The sequence below is a fragment of the Chinchilla lanigera genome, unplaced genomic scaffold (genome assembly GCF_000276665.1).
Source record: "Chinchilla lanigera isolate Chin_1 unplaced genomic scaffold, ChiLan1.0 scaffold00006, whole genome shotgun sequence".
Classification (NCBI taxonomy): Eukaryota; Metazoa; Chordata; class Mammalia; order Rodentia; family Chinchillidae; genus Chinchilla; species Chinchilla lanigera.
In genome coordinates, this window is record NW_004955407.1 from 23,156,696 (window position 1) to 23,171,658 (window position 14,963).

The 14,963-nt window shown below is 37.6% G+C and overlaps 2 pseudogenes; both read left to right on the plus strand.

The window, feature by feature from the left end:
- Window positions 1-4,926, plus strand: part of LOC102008500 — a 144,650-nt pseudogene extending 139,724 nt beyond the window's left edge.
- Window positions 4,927-13,473: 8,547 nt separating this feature from the next.
- On the plus strand, window positions 13,474-14,715 carry LOC102008823 (annotated as a pseudogene).
- Window positions 14,716-14,963: the final 248 nt, after the last annotated feature.

A 14,963-nucleotide genomic window follows, 5' to 3' on the forward strand; every position in this document is an offset into this window, starting at 1 on the left:
CCTAATTAGTTTTTTTATATCATCTCATGGTTAAATATAGTCCACACTCGACTTGCATGGCACCATCCCTGCCTGTAGACATATTGTAAAACACTATGGCCTGAGATGAGTCTAGGAAAAAATTAAATTAAATAAAATAATAAACCCTGCTGGGGGCCACATGGATGACAAAAGGCAGCACAGCATAAGACTGACTCACATTGAGGAGCTTCTTGCCCATCTGTGTAAAACTTCAAGAATAAAAGCTAGAGTGACAGAAGGAGCTAATGGAGAACACGTGGAGACAGTAGTGGCAGGAGGAGAAGGAGATCCTTGCCCTATATATGAGCTTTGAAAAAGCTGTCAGCAAGACATAGCTAGAATTGAAGCTGGGATACATCTACAGCAATGCCAAAGACACAATACACAGCAAGAAGCAGGTGGAACTAGAGGCTGCTCAGCACGAACAGCTGGTGGTAGAGGAAAAACAATGGCACCATGAGGCTGAGAGCATGTACAATATGGCCTGACAACTCAGGAGAATAGGCCTGATACCTGCGTGAGGAAACAAAGCAGGAGTCAGTTACACCTGGCCCAAGCAGCTACCCAGAAGTGACTACAGGAGGAAGAGAAAAGAATGCTTGGGTGGCTTAGGCAGCTGTATTGAAACACAGACAACTCAGTGACCAGCTCAGGAGGTCAAAGAGGATTGTAAGAGATGTAAGCAGATGAAAGAGACAGAGTGGCTGAAGAAGTTGACAGAGGTACATGTTCAGGCCAAGGAAGTGCAGCTGGAACATAGGAACTACAATGTGCATGCAGGAGGAGATAACATGGTAAAGAAGACAAAAATGGACCCACAACAGCAGAAATAGTCCAAGAAAAGCTGTAATATTTGAAACAGTGTTTGGAAATGGATATCCAGGCCAAGACCCAGAGGTGAGGCAACTGAATACAACTGGGCACATTGAGTAGTAGACCTACGTGGTACACCTATAGCTGTTGATGACTGTCAGTGTTGTGGGGCTGAGGATAAGCTAACAGATCTGGGTACCCATGTCAGGGAGGCAGAAACAAAAAAGCCACAAACATAAATGGAGTCTAAGCCCTTGTGGAGTCAAACATAGGAGGAGTGTCTGTGCAAGTGTGAAGCAGAGACAGAGCTAGCTCCGTGCAAAAAGACTTAAATTGAGGCAGCTGGAGAGAAGCAGAAGGCCTTGCAGTCATTGAAGAAAGTATGACCGCAAGCTGAGGTAGAGAAGCGGCAGCTACAGTAGACAGAGATAGAGCAGAGATGCCAAGAACAGGTAACCCTAGTGACAGCTCAGTGTAGTACAGAGGCAGAGCTATAAAACAAGAGTCCCTCATTTGCAGAGAAGACTGTACAGCTGGAGAATGCCATGCAGGAAGAATATGTGGCAATGGCCCAGTTGTGGAAAAAAAGCAGAGAGGGGCACAACACCAGGCAAAACCTGAACATGCTCAAGAGGAAGCTACGTCGAAGTGGAAATATTGGCAGCTAAGGACCAGCAAGACACTGATTCTGCAGCTACAGATAGAAAAGATGATAGAGTAGGAGAGCTTACTGGGGGCTGAAGCTGAGAAACAAAAAAATAAATAAATAAATAAAAACTATATTCAGATAAGTCACTGGAGCTAAGAACAAACGAGCTAAGTGGACTAACACATAAGTTTCCTGGGGTGTAGGCCAATGGGAAACACACCTGGGATAGGTGTAAATTAAACACCAGTGATAGTAATTTAAAACTGGAGACAATTCTAGTTCAAGTCTGTCAATAACCCCTCCCCTGGGAAGCCATACAAGATATTCAAAGACATTTAAAATAGTTCATAAAACAGAATCTTGGCTAGATTCCAGTCATCTTGGACCACTTCACTCTTACTGCTAGGTAAACCAGGAACTCATGAGTACAGAGCAGTACAGGATTTGCATGTTATGAATCGGGCCACTGTGCCCGTTCATCCAATGGTACTAAATCCATACACGTTGATTGACTCATTCCAGGAAGTGCTGTTTGTTTTCATTTCATTGGACTTAAAATATCTGTTTTCTGATTCTGCCTTGCACCAGTCTGTCAGCCTATCTTTGCATTTCAAGTGGAGGAACCTAGTACGGATTTGGAGGAACATCTCACTTGCACTAGTCTTCCTCAAGGATACAAACTCTTTCATGATCCTTGGAGAGATGCTGTCCATTGACCTGAAAGGTTTCATCACACCAGAAGACAATTACACTTTGCTACAATACATAGGTGACCACCTTTTGGCAGCCGCAACCTGAGAGGACTGCTATCAAAGGACTAAATTTCCTTTTCCTACTTTGATTGATTATAAGGTTGATTGTAAGGTGTCTGAGAGAAAGGCACAGATTTGCTGACAAGTGTTCAAACATTTAGGGTTTATTATGATGCAAGGCAAGAAACAGGCTGTCTGTGTCCTCAAAACCCCAATCACCCAGTTCCAAATGAGAGTTTCTGGGGCCAATAGAATTCTATTATATCTGAATCTCAAATTTCTCACTTAGAGGTAAGCCTCTATCTGATGCCAAAGAAGGGGGAGCCTCTCCATGGAAAGCTAATCAGAAAAGAGCATCAAAGCAGACATGGAGGCCCTGACTCAGGCCCCAGCCTTAGGGCTGCAATGTATAATCAAGCTTTTTGTCCTATATGTCCATGAACAAAAGGGAATGCCCATAGGAGTCTTGACCTAGGTCATGGGATCTTGGCACCTCCCAATGGCATACTTTTCAAAAGAGTTAGACTACGTGGCTCTAGGATGGCCTGCATGGTTTAGGGCATTTGCTACAACCATCCTGCTGACACAGGAAACTGACAAGCTAACCTTGTCAGTGACTATTTGAGTACCATACTCAGTTATAAATTTAATAGAGCAGAGAGGATACCATTGGTTATCAAAAGTAAGGATAACTCAACATTCAGGGCTACCATCTATACAGATAAAAGTACTCCTTTGTTACACTACATGTGAAAATCCCTTAATAATTCTGGATACTAAACACTCTTAACCTGGCTACTTCGCTCCCAGCTGAACTGGAAATCCTCCTTCATGACTGCGTGGAAACCACAGATGAAGTATTCTCAAGTCAGGGAGATCTCTCAGACCACCCATTTAGGGATTCAGAAGTTGAATACTGCACAGATAGAAGCAGTTTTATACTAGAAGTGGTCTACCAGGCAGGATATGCAGTGGTGGTGCTTGACTCTGTGATGGAGGCTCAGCCTCTGCCTGCTGGAACCTCAGCACAAAAAGCAGAGTTAATAACCTTGACAAGGGATCTTTTACTAATAAAGGACAAAAAAGGCTACCATCTATACAGATAAAAATATTCCTTTGTTACATTACATGTTCATATATATATGTAGAGGGTAGCTCTTGAAGTCTGGAAAAAATAAATTACAAAAAATTTTTATAACCTCTAGATATTATATAGGTACCAAAAAAGTGATTAGTATAAATTACAGGAGACATCAGTGCACTGGAATATTAGAAGTCAGAGGGAACCAGAAGGCATACAGAAAAACAAAACAGGCTCCTATGATGGCCCTATAACCCAAAAGAGGGGCCCTGGCCTTGCCTCTCATCTCAGAGCCTGCACTCACAAAAACCTCAAATTATTTCCCGAATAAAGAGAGATGGTTTCCTCAGGAATCTGGAAGTTAGATCAAGGGAGGTTAATCAAAATTCTCTGATGTGAGTCTGGCCATTATAAAATATCAGCTGCTAGGTTTGTAAGGCAGTTCTATCAAAGGTTTCACATGGGAAAAATGACTAGAGACATGGCAAGTCTGTCATTTCTATGTACCGAGGTTTACTGCCATCACTTGAGATGTTTGTGAGAAATTCCTAGCCTGTGCTCAAAACAACCCAAGGCAAGGGCCTATCAGGACCCTGGATATTCATGAAATGTATGCTTCCCTTGGGAAAATTTGCTTATTGACTTCATAGAACTGCCTCGAGTAGGAGGCTTTTGGTATATGTTGGTGCATTTCTGTACCTTCGCAGGCTGGGTTGAGGCTTTTCCCACCTGAACAAAAACAAATAAACAAATGAACAACAAAAAAAAGAAAAAACAAGAGATGAGAAAAATACTATTAAGAGACATCCCAAGGTTTAGACTACCCTTGACCTTGGGGTCAACAGTGGAATATCATTTGTGCCTGAGATAGTGCAGGTGCTCAGACCAATGATAAAAATAAAAATGAAAACTACACACAGCCTACCAGCCCCAGAGCTCAGGAAAAGTAGACCACATGAGTTGAACCCTCAAACAACTACTACAAAATTATTGCTAAGAAACCCACTTGAAATAGAATCAAGTCTTGTCGTGGTCCTCCTCTGAGATAGGTACATCCCCACCAGACAAACTTTATTCCCTTCATAAGATCTTATTCAGCTGGCCACCCCCAATCATAAGCCAAATCGAGTGATTTCTGCAAATTAGGGGAATCAAACCTAAAAAGTCAGGTGCAGATTTGGAGATAGCCATATAAAATATCCATGACTGGGTTCAAAAAAGTGTCCATAAGTCTGACAGACCCCATAAACTGCTTCAAGCCTGTGGACTGTAGTTGGATTGAATGATAAAATCCTACTACCTTGGAGCCTGTAGGTAATGGGCCCTATAAAGTAATCTTGTCTACCCCTACTGGTGTTAATGTTATAAAAATTATACCTTCACTCCATCACAGTTGGATAAAACTAGCAGCCCAAGACAAATGGATCAATAAGCCAAGAGGATCCGGATCACCTGAGACAGCTGATCTTATGATGAAACCAAGCTGCCACCAAAATGGCAGCTCTTCTCTAGTACCACAGAAGCTGACTAGTCTATGCACAGATGAAGACTTAGGAAACAGCAGCCCCGTTCCAGTCACTCTGAAAGCTAACAAGTCCATGGACAGCTGAAACTTGGGAATGAATATAGTTAGAACAACATGAGTGCCTTTTCCTTTTTGTTATGATTTTCCCTTTGCTCAATAGGAAGCAAAGCCCCCATAATGAGGTAAATAATGATAGTGATAATCTCTATTAAAATTCATACTAATTTTTATTGGTTTATTGAAAGGAACAGTTAATGCTTAATTGTTTGATCAATTTTGCATGACTTTATCTGAGCAACTACTTTGAAGATAACAATATGCAATGTAACAATCATTGTTAATTTATCATCTTGCTCTGAAATTCTGCATCATTTTTATTGGTTTTTATTCTCTTTGAAAAAGATAAATGAAGTTGAACTTAAAGAGAAAAAATAGAGTTTCCCAAACTTTCCCCCTGCACCTGTTACTCTTTGTTCTAACACAGACAAAACGACAACTTTTTTCTCTGTAAGTAAAATTTTAGTGTCCTGTTCCCATAACATCCTGTGATGCCATAAAGACCTCCAAGATGTGACACAAAGCTGCCACAGGTTGACAAACTGCTTTTATTTTCCTTCTGCTTGACCCCCAATTCTAACCTGAATATCAACCCCTTAGGCACCATGTATAAAATGAGAGCCCTTCCTTTGTTCAATGCTCAAGCTTTCTGGAACCAAGTCCACTGTGCCAGGTGTATACCTAATAAATCTTCCTGTTTCCCCCATAGTCTCTCCAGTCTCTAGAATTATGCAGCAGTATTAAACCTTTCCTCCTTTAAGTTGTGGGTGTCAGGTATTACATACAGCAAAACAAAAACAAAAACAAAAACAAAAACGTTGAGTACTGTACCATCTTACCTTCTTTTCATGAATTGCATAGTTTAAATGGTACACAGCAATAATAAGAATGAAATACATCCTCTTCAGAATAGCTCTTTTTTATGTCCTTGTAGAAGATATTACCAATGCTTACTCCATATACACTTAATACAATTGTGAAAATCTATAGAAATTTGCTATACACACAAATGGACACTTTCACTCAATTCATAAGTATCATTGGCTATAAAGGAATTCTTTGCTCCCTGTATGGGTGGGTTGGAAGTAATAGATCAGTAATGATATCTCAGTGACTCTATAATAACGATGGACAATAATATAATAACAAAAAATTTACCCAGCACACTCAATCAATAGCTACAGAAGTGACTCCAATAGAAGATGTGTTTATGTGTGCTCTTGGTGTGCTATTTCTCGGTCTTTCTTTCTCCTGTCTGTTTTATTTTGCTACACCTCTATCAGACTTATTTTTACTGGCATTATGTTACAAATGCACCACTTGTCTCAAAGCCTGATTTTAGGAAAGTGTAATGCATACCTGTGTGTAAAAGAATGTATTTTAGCATTCTGCACTGTTACAAATTTGTGATACAAATATATTTCAATGTTTGAATAATATGAAATACAAATAATAAAATGAGATGATTTTCCTGACCACTTTATTGCCTATTCACTATAAACTTTATGGACTATAAAATACAAAGGATAATATTGAAAACCTAATTTTTATAATCAAACTGAATAATACACAAAATTAAAATGTATCATGTAATGATAATTCACAATAAATAAAATATAACTTTAGCATAGATCTTTAATATTTATTACTCAGTGTAGTTATTCTGAGAATTTTTGTGTCAGAGGAGAGGCAGTAATCTTTTAGAAATGCAGGAGTAGTTATAGAAATCAGTCTACACTTTGCTAGCATATATAAAATATGAGAAAGTACGTTAATATCTTCCAAATGGTACATGTGACTATGCAACTATTATACCATCAATTTTAAATAAGTTAAACTAAAACAGATAAATATATTCATACACAAATATGTAAATATTTACCTACAGATATTAATTTAATTCAAATATAAGTGTTTACAAATGCAGCCTTGCATGGGCTAAAATAATTAATTGTGAGTGTTTTACTGCATCTATCCAACTTGACAGATTTAGAACCTGGCAAAGAACTAGCAGAAAAAGCAGAGAGACACTTGTACTTTTTAGAAGGGTACAATGAAAGAAATTCATGTCATGTCAGGTAGTTTTAAAATCCTAACTTATGCCAGGGATATAACAGCAGCACAGCGCCTGCTTGGCAAGTGCAAGGAGTTCAATTCCCAGTACCAAAAATAAATAAATAAATAAATAAATAAATAAATAAATAAATAAATAAATAAATAAATAAATAAATAAATAAATAAATAAAATCCTCTTTGATAAGCTCTATGTAGTAAAATACATCATCTAAATAAATTAAGCATAACCCCTTCTACTGTTAAAACTTTCTTTTTCCTAAGTTGTTTTGAACCTCTGTTACCACATTTTCCTCTCATTATCCCTTGTTATTTATGCACATATCTAAGTTGTGTTCAGTTTACGCTGAAACACCTTTGTCATGAAAAATGTCATTTAATAAAATCCATTCTCAATGATTAATTAGTACCCATTTTTACTGTGAAACCATATGAGGATTTTCTCTGCTATTTTTTCAGATTACTATTTATTTCATTTATTTATTAATCCTTATTAAGTGTATTCTGTTGTGAAAAATTTTGCAGATATTAGGATACAAACATTAGTCATAATTTCAAAAGTATTACTTGGCTCAAATTAAATAAACCTGTGAATAACAAATTATACACGTTACTGTAACTATCTAGATGGTCCAAAATCACTTCAGGGCACATGATGTTTCATACTATACATAAGAAAAATTATACAGACAAAAAAATTAAGAGAAGGATGATTAGAATGTAGAAGTCACCTTCAACAATTAAAATGATACTGAGCAGAGGCTGGAATTCTCTAGAAAGTATCAAAACAATAGATTGGCTGAAGCATGTATACAGTAAGCAGAAAAAAATCTAACGATAAATTCAGTATATGGGTAGAAACAGAATGGTGAAGATTTTCAGGCCATGTGAAAAGATTTGAATTTCATTCTAAATGTAATAACAAACAGATGAAACATCTTTAACTGCAGGAATAATGTAATTATATTTAAGTTTAAATATGTAATTCTGATTGTTTATGAACATATTCAATTTAGGGAAATAAAATTGGAAAAAATCAAACCACAACAAAACATATAGAAGACAATCACAGTATACTTAGGCAGACAGTACACTATAGGTCCCTCTAATTTTTACTATGAAAAGCAATGACTGTAACATGCCATGAATTGAGGATTATAGTTAATCAACATTATAACCAGGGTTGAGCAATATCAGAAGTAGATATGATGGGAATGACTCTGAAGGATTCTGAAAAAGATGACCAACTTGCAGTGCACTTTGTGTTATTTGTGGAAAGCAATTCGCTCAGCATCTTATTCACTTGTCATCTCATGGTCACATTCAAATGGGCAGGGATGACAGCCCAAATATTCATTAGTATGACTTCAGTCTGTAGTAATCACATAAGACAGAAGATGTAAATAATTGTTATACTAAGAGCGCACGGTCTCCTCTGATGATCCCCTATAGAAATATATATCGCATTCTAATTAAATATAAATTAAAAGTACAATCAGAAGTTTTATTATCCCATAATGGACTTTTAAAAATAATATTTTGAGATACGTGTATTTGAAATATGTTCATGCAGGAAAATAAGATTTCTATGATTAACCTAATTATTATTATATAACAGGTAACTTTGGAACATGTTGTGTCCCAAAGTAGCTATGTATTTCATTGTCCTTGTAACGTTGCCCTCATAAATGATAAAATGGCAAACACATTAATTAACTTTATATTGATTAATTGGGCTTTCTTCCATTTAAGACGTATGTATAAGAAAAGGCATTTCTACAAGCCTAAAACTCACTGACTAGGGTGGAAATTTTAATACATACATTCAATAAATAATATTTGAGTATGTCATAAACTAAATAAACGATTGCTATCAAACTACTGATCAATGAGAAATGGGCAATCTATCTTTTAAAAAAGACAAAAGGCCTGATTTGCATATCATGACAGTCAAATGATTATTACATGTAAGACATTTTATACTATTCTTCTAATTTGTTTTGGGATAAAATTAAGACACTTGGAGACAGTGTGATCCTTTGGGGTATTGCTTTTCAAATGTGGTGCTTGTGAAGACAGCAGTATTTAATCTATTTGTTGTTATTACCACTGTCTGAACGAGCAGTTTTCTGAGTACTTTACCCTTATGCTGTGCACTCTCATTCTTTTCAGATTGTTGTGAATAGGTGCATTTCTTGTTCCTGTACAAACAACAGGTCCTATTTCTTCTGATTCTTTCACATGCTTTCCTACACTTACACTATTTTTCTACCAAACACGGGAAGAAAACTCTGAAGTTCCCTGCAGTTCTACAGCTTTGTGGAAGTCTTTGTTTTCCCCTACCTTAGAGTCCTGCCTGCTCAGATTTGTAATGGTGTAGCATCAGCTTGATTTTATTATCCTTGGATTACAACCTTGAAACTCCCACCAAGAAGCACACTGAAATATTTGTAGGGCTCAGTCTATTCACTTCCTTTCTCCCAGATATTCTGCTGTTGTCCAAATATCTGTGTAATGATTTTATATATTTTCTTGAGTTTTGATTTTTTTATTTTAGTTTTAAAGTTACTTTGTTGGTTACTCCCTTATCTTTGTCAAGGTGGCAATTCATACAACACATATATGTTACATCATAATTAAGCACTGAAAACCAAAATTGTGGAATATTAGAGAACCTTGAACTATCTCATCATTGACCTGAGTAATAATGAGAAAACAGATAACTTTAGTTATATATGATTGGATGGTAGAGAGAAATTTTCTTACCAAGTAACTCTTCTATGTGTCCAAAACCATGACATTTATTTTAGTACACAAAATTTTAAATATTTCAGTCCACTAAGAAAATAGCTGTTTCATTAATTTTCCTTAGAATTCTTTAAAGACACGGCAGCTAAACCTCTCCTCCAGGACCTCTCAAATTTCAGATATTAAAAGTTAGGTGTACCTGAGATCCAGGAAGCTGCTTTTGCCATCTGTCTGGACCATGTGTGTGATTGTTTTTTTTTTTTTTCCGACATGGATGACTGTGCTATAATTAATGCCAAATACCCTCCTGTGGTCCCCATGCTTTCTTTATTGTTTTATTCCCTAACTCCCAGAGGAGCTGTGCACTGAATGTCTCCCTAGAATGCTTTTCATCCAGGAATAAAAGGCTATCTATCAAGGAGAACTTTCATGTGGATTGGACTATTTTCATGTTTCTTAAATCCTGTGTTGTGATGACATGTTGAGCTGTTAATAGGATGCAGACTGATTTGAAAAACCAACACACTGTGAAGTTGTTTTCTCGGGTGGAAAATTGTAAATACCAGAAGAAACATGTTAATACTCTAAGGCTGAATTTTAATACGAGAAAATTCAGAATAAGACATAATAATGGTGTTAAAGCTCATTTTGGGTATATATTTTCACTCTCCATCTGCCTTTTTAACTAAATGTCATTTAACTTTCTTATAATTTTATTATATCCTATTGGATTAAATGTTAGTTTCCAAACTTTTTTCTTTTTTTTCCACTGAATATTAGTAATGAATTTGTCCATAGGAATTTAATATATCTCTATGTTAGGGATACACTGGATAGTAAGGTTTGAAAGTGAAAAATTTCATGGACTCTATGCAAGGTTTCAAGTATTAACTGTACTTGATTCACAATGTAAAATAATAACTCCACAATTTAATTTTTCTGTTTATTTGTTTGTTTTTAAGACAGAGTCTCGCTATGCAGTTCAGGCTGGCCTTGAGCTCAATTTGTAGCCCAGGCTGGTCTCAAATTCACAACGATCCTCCTTCCTCAGCTTCCCGAGTGCTGGGATTACAGGCGTGCACCACCATGCCTGGCCAAAATTTAATTTTGTACACATAACTTAAATAATTTTTCTTAAATGCAGAAAAATGGCTCAGGATAAATCCAGGTAAAAGAATAGCACTACACAATCTCTTTATACAATGCACAGCTCAGTTTGTGAGATTTGTAGCATCAGATAAGTTAGATTATAATGACCTAAAGGCCCTGAAACTCAATTAAGTTTCTTCAGAAATATGATCAGTAACTTTTATTTGGTGAGTTAGTTATTTTTAAATTTTTTCTGATATATCTGTTTTAAATTTGGGTGTGTATATTGTATTGTTTTGTATTTTATTTGTTAAGTTTGTTTTTCTGAAATTATTATTAAATGGCTTTTGCTGTTACTAGTTACTTCACAAGTCTATCCTTTATAAGAGAAAAAAAAGACTGAATAAAAAGATATTGAGCAGCTACCATAAATTATTTTGCTATTTCAGATGGTTTCAGTTCATTTAATTTTAACCTTCAAATTGTAAAGAAAATTCCTCTGAAGTTTTAAAAATTTGAAATTAAGCTAGCAAAACCTAGCATATTTAGCATTTGTTAGATGCTTAAAACTAAGTGTCCTTTGAAAGTGTGAAGTCAGCACAGTGTTTGAATTTTCAGACATTTTTGTACTCACTTCAGACATATTGTCAACCATATAAGGTATGCTTTACCCTCAGTCCATGCATATGGAATTCTGATTGATGTCAATGGGAGCCATGTACAAAGTTTGAGGGCACTCTAGTTTGAAACTTTATGGTGTTTTCAGAATATCTTTGAAGTTTAGTTTCTGTGGAAAAATATAAAGTTTAAAGAGTAGCTCTTCAGGGCTTATTCTTATCCACTGAGAACATGTTTGGATTGCCTACTTTAAATGCAGAGCTAAGCTGGAATTATATAAATGGAGTATCCGTATAGAGTGGTTGATTATAAAAGGATTATTTCCATTGAGTTCAGTTGCTACACTCAGAGAAAACAGTGGCAAAATTTATTATGATGGCCTGACTTTTTACAAATTATTGGTGGATGCGTTTCTCATCCAGTAAGAAAAGATATGCATTGCTGTCCAGTTTAATACTAAAATTAATTGCCACCATTAATTTTAGCTATAAATATCTAGCACAAAAAAGTGGAAAACCACCCTTGTATTGACAAATCCATTACAGACTTTGATTTTTATGTTATGAATGGGGAAGATATGATTTGTAAGAACTATTCTTGATTGGAATTTATTTTTATAGATATTACCAAATTAAATCCTTTTAAAACTCATTTAAAGCCCCCACACTTTTTTGGGGGGGGGGGTTTCTCCGGTACCGGGAACCGAACTCACGACCTTGCGCTTGTCAGCCAGCCGCTTTTGCCACTGAGCTAAATCCCCAGCCCCGCGCCCACACTTTTGCTCTTGCCGCTTTTGCTGTCTTGTACCTCTTTGAACTGTTGCCTTTGTGCCCTGCCACCTTGCCTTGGAGCCAGCTGATTAAGGACTGAAACAGCCACAAAGTGTGAGCTAAATGGAACTTTCCTTCCTTAATTTTGGGTGTTCAGTAGTTTGTCTCACCAGTGAGCAAAAAGTAACCAAGACAGAATTTTGTACCAGAGAAGTAGGGTTGTTGCTGTGAGTATACCTGACCATGTGGTTCAAGAGCTTTTGGAATTGGCTTGTGGGAAGAGTTTGGAAACTATTGGAGATGTCACCTGAAAGAGTAGTAGTGGAATACCTTAAGCTGTTCTGTGTAAAGGATTCTAGTCAGAACTCAGAAGGTCAGAAGGCTGGTAGAAATACTGTTGGTAAAGACTAAGTTTGGGAGTTTTCTCCTGGGAAAGAGGAATGCATTGGGTACTGGACTCCAGATGCTGTGTGTTTTGACTTGGCAAAAATTTGTCTGAATTTTGCTCATGTCCAGAGACTCTGCCTAAGACTGAGATTAAGGGCAGTAGACCACTTAATCTGGCAGAAGAAATTTCAAGGCAGTGACATACTGAGTAAGTAGCATGGCTAACTTTGGGGGCTTTTAGCCAGTTTTATGTTGAAAATCAAGAGCAAATCGCCCAACAAGATGATTTAAAATGTTGTGAGTTTGGCCAAATGTGAAACTGCAGTAAAACAATGCACTACAAAGATAGAGCTGAAGGTGATCTTGATTGTTGACAAGGAACAGGAGAATGGAAAAGATGGACTGAAGAAAATCACAAGATAGAGCAAGTCTTCACTCTTTGCAGCCTCAAAACTCCAAAAGTGAGAGACTTTTGAGAAAAGAGTCCTGGCTCATGTAAACAGAACATCTAAATTTTACTGTTTCACACTCTCTGGTAATAGAAATTTTACTGAAATATACTTGGTCTTTTAATCTTTCTAATATCACAAAGTTTAAATCCATTGCTTAATATCTCTTTAGCTTCACCATGTATGCCAGGTAATATTACTTTATTAGACAATGACGATAGACTGTCCTTGATGGAAAATGTACTAGCAGGAAAGCCAGTAAATCAACCTCATTAATCACTAATTGCTCTGAGTAAATAATTTTCAGTGCGTGTTACTTCTCATGTATCAATACGTGAATCTCCGCCCATTCTGTGGCAGGTTTTGTGCCTGTACTTATTCCACCCACAGTATTACCAGGGCTGTGTCTGAGCAGCTGGGTGGCTCTGGACCGCAGTCCGTATGGTTCCTGCACGTTTGCCTGGCCCCCTCCCTCTGTGCCTGTGCCTGCTGCTGGCATTTGGCTTTGCCCAGGCAGGCAGGCTGCTGGTGCTGCCCATGGACGGGAGCCCCTGGTTCAGCATTCAGTCAGTGGTGGAGAAACTTGTCCAGAGAGGACATGAGGTGGTCGTGGTCATACCTGAGACCAGCTGGAGACTGGGACAGTCACTGAATTTCACAGTAAAGACTTATCCAACTTCTTACACTTTGGAGGAGTTGGATCATTCATTTCGGTTGTTTGCTGACACTCAGTGGAAAACTCCAGAGCAAAGTATGTATTTTCTTACAACAAGTTCACTGAAACATTTTATGGACATCACCTGTTCACATTGTAGGAGTTTGTTTAATGCGCAGAAAGTAGTCAAATATTTAAGAAAGACTTCTTTTGATGCAGTGTGTGTAGATTCTTTTGATGTGTGTGGCTTAATTGTTGCCAAATATTTTTCGCTGCCATCTGTGGTCTTCAGCAGGTTAGTACCTTGCCATCTTCTTGAGGAAGGTGCAAAGTGCACCTCTGCTCCTTCTTACATTCCCAGACTTTTTTCAGGGCTCCAAGATGCCATGACCTTCAAAGAGAGAGTGCAGAATCTTTTTACCCACCTTGAAAAGCGTTTATTTTGCAGTTATTTCTATGAAAATGCCTTAGAAATTGCTGCTGAAATTCTCCAAATGCCTATTACCACATATGATCTCTTCAGCCAACTGTCAGTTTGGTTGTTATGAGGTGACTTTGTTTTTGACTATCCCAGACCCATGATGCCCAACACGGTCTTCGTTGGTGGAATCAGCTGCCATCAGGGAAAGCCCTGGCCTCAGGAATTTGAAGCTTATGTTAATGCTTCTGGGGAACATGGAGTTGTGGTTTTCTCTTTGGGATCCATGGTCTCAGAAATTCCAGAGAAGAAAGCTATAGCTATTGCTGAGGGTTTGGGCAAAATACCTCAAACGGTCCTGTGGGGCTACACCGGAACTCCGCTGTCAAATCTTGCAAAGAATACTATACTTGTCCAGTGGTTACCCCAAAATGATCTGCTTGGTCACCCGAAGACCCAGGCATTTATCACACATGCTGGCTCCCAAGGCATTTATGAAAGGATGTGCAGTAGCATTCCCATGGTCATGATGCCCTTGTATGGTGATCAGCTGGACAATGCAAAGCGCAGAGACACGGGGAGCTGGTGCAGGATTCAGAAGTGGTCCTGAAGTTCTCCAAAGTTCAATGATGGCTTTAAGGTCATTGACTTCCATGGCCTCTTTTTTAGTGCCTCAGGTGTGAAGGTTGGTCTCCCTGGCGATCATGCTTTGTAGGTGTTGCTCTGTGCATTTAGAGACGGTGAGCTTTGTACCTTTAGAGTGTATTTGATGTCAGTGATTGGGGGCAGTGTCCTTGAAAACAACATGATTTCCAGCATTGGATGGAAAATTAATGGGTGATGTATTTGAGATGATAA